General features: G+C 42.1%; 1 protein-coding gene across 1 annotated transcript in view; it reads right to left on the bottom strand.

Moving 5' to 3' along the window:
• The window catches only part of LOC143017009 (GTPase IMAP family member 9-like), a 116,749-nt gene that overhangs the window by 27,566 nt on the left and 83,103 nt on the right, over nt 1–6,080 (bottom strand). The gene's annotated exons all lie outside the window — the stretch shown is intronic.

Below are 6,080 nucleotides of genomic sequence, written 5' to 3'. Positions count from 1 at the left end.
TTATTTTTTGTAACTATATTACAGTTTATTTGCTGCTGTGTAGTACAGTTAACAGTTTGAATGCTGTCGATGGCAAACGTAACAACGACGAAGATGCTCCGCTAGCAGACGTGGGTCAGTTTGGTTTCTCCCCCCGCTGCAAATCCCTCGGAAATGTACGGAGTCGTAACATTTGGCGGGATAGTGGGGGAGGGAGGGAGGGTGGGGGAGGAGATCAGATCCCGCTCCGCCCTGCTTACCTGTGTTTCTTATTTCCCCCCTCCTGAGTTGAATGCTGTTGTTTATTAGCTTTACAGGAAAGAGAAAGAGATGATTAAAAAAAAAATACTGTGGAGGTGTGTATCCTTCGTATGTGCATTATTTTTCAGCGACGTATGTCCTGTATACGAAAAAGATGGAGAAAAAAACGTAAGAAAAAAAGAGAAAACTGTGGAAATGGAATCCTGTAAATAAGGAAAACTCAAGTTGTGGCTTTTTTCATGTTATGATCGCCACCTCGGCTGGTGCCCCCCCTCCCTTTGTTTTGTTTGTTTTTTGTTTTTGTTCTCCCGTTCTTTCTCTCTGTTTTTTTTCCCCATTGAGGGAAAGGGGGGGCGGGGGCGGGGGCGGGTGGGAGGGGCACTCAGAGGCGATTTGAGCATCGGCATAGTGTTTATATTTATCAAAACTTTTTTGCTTTCGATAGAGCTATTGCAATAAAAATGTGTTCATGTAACTGCTGTGTCTGTCTTTGTGTTTGTGTTTGCTGCACTCATATAACACACCAGCTCAGTACTGTAACACACACAATTCATTTAGTCAACTAAGAATTCAGTTTAACGTCATCAATCCCCAAAAATGGTATAAATATCTGAGAAATGTTAATCTGTGTGTGTGTTTGTGTGTGTGTGTGTGCCTCCTGCTAATATAATGAGTGTGACTGACTCTCAGGTCAGTGCACTTTGACACACTGACTGCTTGAAATGTTAACAGAGGCGTACTTGTAATCTAGCACATACACATAGGAGCTAATTGGCGTCATAAAAACCTCAGAAATCAGGTAAATCAAAAACAAAGCCCTGTGGGCAGTTTAGGACCGACGCAAAGCAGGACATATCCACAAAATACTGAAGAACCTCAAAACTGTACAGTACTTGAGTAAATGTACTTGACTTAACATAAACACTCATTTGTGACATTTTTGTTAATAGTTACAATTTGCCCTAAAACTGTTTTACACAACCAACACCACCAAACCAGCAAATTTAAAGACATACTTCCTCTTCTGTGGTGGCTTTTTCTACATGCTACTGATATTAGGGGTACGGCAAATATGTGAACTACTAGTTATGCAACTGCATTTCAGTCACAAATGAATCATAAGAGTTTTTACAAGTGAATACGCCATATACATAACAATCAGATGATCACAAACGTATAAAACCCAACATTACTTATCATGCTATTCTTATTGCGTTGCAGTTACTCTGTTATCCCAAACAAACGCAATGAATGAAGGCAGGAGAAAGTATAGAATAGAAAAGAATAGAATACACACACACACACACACACACACACACACACACACACAACTTAGGTGTGTTGTTTCCTTGGAACAAACCTGTGTAATCATTGATGTCTTACAGTAAGTCTTTTGACCTTTGTTACAAATGTGTGAGGAAAACAATCGGCTGTTTCCTCGTTCGCAATGCTGTTGTACAGCTGTAAGCATTTTTTTGATGAGCAGTGTTTATCCAGCTCAGATGAGACTGCTCAGCATCCCAAAGTCCAACTGTCAAAACAAGCTAAAGTCCACCCCCGTCACTAGAGCTGATCAGCTGAGTAGACAGATTTGATCCACAGTTGTAAATAATACTACTTGATATCCTTATTTTATTTTGAAGGGCAGCGTCACACCTACAATTTCCTGTCCTTGCTCTAGATTCCTGTGATCGAAACCGGGGCCTTTTGTGCTGTTTTTTCTACACAGCGCAGATTTCGAGGACAAAAATACATCTTAATGCTTTAACCAGAGATTCTGAATCACTTGGAATATTTTAGTATTTTCCAAAACATTTGCGACCTGAATTGCCCAATTTGAAATTCTAGGACTTAATAAGGATGTTCAAGACCATAGTACCTTTCTCTCCCACAACATATGATTTGTATAACATGGCAGCGTGACAGTTTCTGTGACACAAAGCCGGTAGCGTAAGCTGACACTTTCGTCTGACGCATTTCGCTGACACGTTCCGTTAGAAGAACCTACAGTGAACTCCACAGCACAATAAACACACAGACCGCAACGCCGGGATAAAAAATGTTTAGGAAATATTTGTACGAACCTCAAATATTTGAGATGTCCTAAATTTTTCTGACGTAGAAGAATGTGCACTCTTATTGACTGCTCTTTGTTTTCTGCACCCAGAATTTGCTTATCATTGGGTTTGCGGTTTTGGAAGAACACAGATAACCGTCGCAAGCTGCTCTCTGAGAGGAAGATGGAGCCAGAGCAGCGATTTGGAGACCCACCTTTGACCTTTACCCCAGATCGAAACATAAACACCCGACTGACTCAAGCGTATTGAACAGGAGCACACACATCTGTTTGTTTTGGAGGAACTGGTATGCTGAGCTGAAGGGCCACATGGAGGTTAAACGGTTAAATAACTTCCCTTCATCATACACATGATATACAGTGTTCTCTCTGTTCCGTAAGGGGAAAATGTTCAAATAATGACATCCCAAGTCAAGTCCTTGTGCCAGCACACTGTTGGATGATCTCTGAGGTATTAAGTCTCCCGGGGGTTGAGGGGGTTGATGGAGCAGACATGGCGGTTTGCGGGGATTGAACCTGCGACCTTTAAATGACAGAACGCTCACTTACACACAAAATCTCTAATCCTACAGAGGTGTCAAAGCCTCTGGAGTGTGTGTGTGTGTGTGTGTGTGTGTGTGGGGGGGGGGGGGGGGGGGGTACTGTTTCCCTGCCGACTGATAGACTTCCAAGTTAGGGTCTGGTCAGATATGATAATGTACACGCGTCTGCTTCTACATGTACGTACATACAAGCATAAATGCCACTGCAGGTTTTGCTCGGGACGCAACCACCATTTTGGGGGGAATTTGTTTGTTTCCAGGTTCGTACTTATTCATATTTCCTAGGTACTTTTTAGGTTCTATTTCTCAATTACAGTAGCATATTTTGTAGTTTTCTCTAGGATTTCGCCTAATTTGGTGGGCTTGCCTATTAAACTGCCATGCATTCATTAAATTATTAATTAGGGCAAGAGAGAGCATATTTAGTTCAAGTTTTTATGCTGAAAGCCAGGAAAATATTCAAAACACATTAAGTGTTTAAGTTTTAAGTGTAGAATATATGTGTGAACAACTGTGTATAGGTGTTGGGCTTTAGTGTGTGTGTGTGTGTGTGTGACCTGAGGATCAGACTAGTGGACCAAGCAGGGAGCATTTCAACACCAGCATGTGACCCGAGTATCATTACTGATGGACAAACCAGTGACCGCTGGGCCCGCTGGGACTGGAGACTGGTACTAGAGTTTCAAAACAAGACTGTGTGTGTGTGTGTCTAAGCACATTTGTGTGTATGTAGGTAATGTGGGGCAAACTTTGGACCACCTTGGAATCCAGATGGCCAGCGCTCTGCATGGATCTGATGTACACAGCTATTCAGCTATTAGTGGGGATATTAATGTCCTTCATCAGTCAGTGTATCCAAAATCCCTAGAATACAGACACACACACACACACACACACACACACACACACACACACACACACACACACACACAGAGGGGCATAGTTTTCCTAATGAGAGCCGATGCGTCAGAGTTTCACCTGACCGCATCTCATTTCCATGTCACCCAGCGGGAGGCTTGCCCTCGCCGAGCTTCATCAACACCACCGTCTTCATGAAAGACCTCGCCACTGCTCCCCTGGCTCCGCCCCCTTCCTTGCATCCAGGAAAACTTCCTATTCAGGCAACAAGTCGCACATCTTCCCACACACAAGTTGTGACCAGATACAGATGAATGTGAAACAAGACATATTTTAATTTTCAGTTTGTATTTCAAGTACGATTCCAAGTATCTTCCATTTACTGACACTTTCTACAATTCCTCCAATAGATTTCAGGAGGAAAACTGTATTTTTTCAGATCATAAAATCTGGGCGTTAATTTGGCTTTCGCTGATCTGTTGCTGGGTATTTGATTTTTTTTATCGAGTGACACAACGGCTGAGCTTTGCTTAAGGACGCTTTGGCAGCACACCTCAGCCTTTGAGGTCAGGGAACACCCAATCCTTTTTTGGTAACAGGATGGGATCTCTAAATGCTGGAGCAACTCCCTGCAGGCTTTTGTGACAGAGCGCCATAGGTTATTTTGTGTCCTAAACTCGACCTCTGTCGCTGGGAAACACGCTCAGACAAAAGATCAGCGCGTCTTTCCAGGAAACAGCAGGTTGTAGTAGGTCTAAACAGCTTAGCGAGCTAAGACAACAGGCCTACAAACACACACACACACACACACACACACACACACACACACACACACACACAGACCACCTATCCTCCTCTCCCCGGCGCTCTCTGAGGCTCAGACAATACGAATCAGGAAGTAGATTAGACAAGAAAGCCCGTAGACTCAGAACGGCTTTGGAAACCGACACAATGGCTGCAGCTAGCACGCGGATCAAAACAAAAACAACACCTCATGTTCCTCCGCTCTTCATTTCTGCTTAGCCTGATGCTTTTCTATTGGGAATTATCTCGTGAATGTGAATAATGGTGTCAGAGATTTGTGTAAGTAGATAATGTGGAGATTATATTTGACTGGTGGGCTCATTTTGTGATATACATCCTAACAAAGTATTCTGAAAATGAATCTTTAATATACATGTTTATTTCATGATTTGTATTCTATCCAACTTTGTATTTTATACCCTACTATCGTGTTTTCATTGAGCAACTTGACATAATTTCTATTGCCAGTTTCATCTTATCTTATCAAGTGACCCAGGATGGGGATGTGTGAATGTGGGGTTGTGTGTTATGTTGGGGTGGGTCAGGTCATTGGGTGGGATATCTTCCCTTTTTGGTTTTCTCTCTCCCTCCTTGTTTGTGCCTTTTTTTTCTCCCACTACAGCCTATGATGCAATCTATAGCTGCCTGCACTGCTGTTTGACATCATCCTGTAAAAACTATACCTACAAGATCATCAAACCAACAACACTGATGTCATCTAGGACTCTGTGCCCTCACTACTGTCATTTCTACACAACCTTCGTCGGACGTGGCTTTCTGCTGTCGTCCAGTTTTTCACTCTAGTCTACTGTTGTAATTTTATTGAACATTACATTGCCTAGTTCTCTTCATGGTTTCAGTTCTCTCTCTCTCTCTCTCTCTCTAACTCTCTGCCTCTCTTCCCTCCTGTATGTTTATAAAAAGAAGATTAATAATAATAATAATAATAATAATGATAATAATAATAAATACACAACCTGTATATGGATACGCGCTACACACGTGGATCAGCCTAGCAGGAGTGTGATAAAGTGGCCTCACAACCTTGACTTTGACACTGAACACAACTATTTATCTCCAATAACGCCGTTCTAAACAACCTGACCACTACAAGCCAATGGCCAGGGTCACTGTCCCCTCATCTCCTTATAAACTTTGTCCACGTGTGTATCACACTCCTCAGTTCCTACATCTTTCCTTCCTCTGCCCCCCCCCCCTTTCAGTATTCTCCCATAACTGTACGCTCACTGTCATGTCTTCAATAAATATATACAACAACATTGTACAACATACGTTCAATGAATATCTGTTATTTAGTAAATAATTAATAATACTTAAAATATTCAATGTTTTTTTCTGTATGTACGGCGGTCAACGGAGTATTTAAAACATTTTAAATATTTAATTCTGTGAGTGTGAGCGTGCGTTTGTGCGTGTTATTGCCTTTAAAGTCTGTAGAGGCTGCATCGCCAGTGCTGGTTGTATCTGTAAGGTCAGCGCTCTATCTAGTGGCTACATCGTATAAATGCAAATTCCCTACATGAACAGCGGTTAGAAAA

Source organism: Genypterus blacodes, unplaced genomic scaffold, assembly GCF_046128005.1.
Source record: "Genypterus blacodes isolate CSIRO-AG114 ecotype Tasmania unplaced genomic scaffold, CSIRO-AGI_Gbla_v1 ptg000260l_1, whole genome shotgun sequence".
Taxonomy (NCBI): Eukaryota; Metazoa; Chordata; class Actinopteri; order Ophidiiformes; family Ophidiidae; genus Genypterus; species Genypterus blacodes.
Note: the sequence above shows the minus strand (reverse complement) of the source record. Positions and strands in the feature narration are given on the sequence as shown.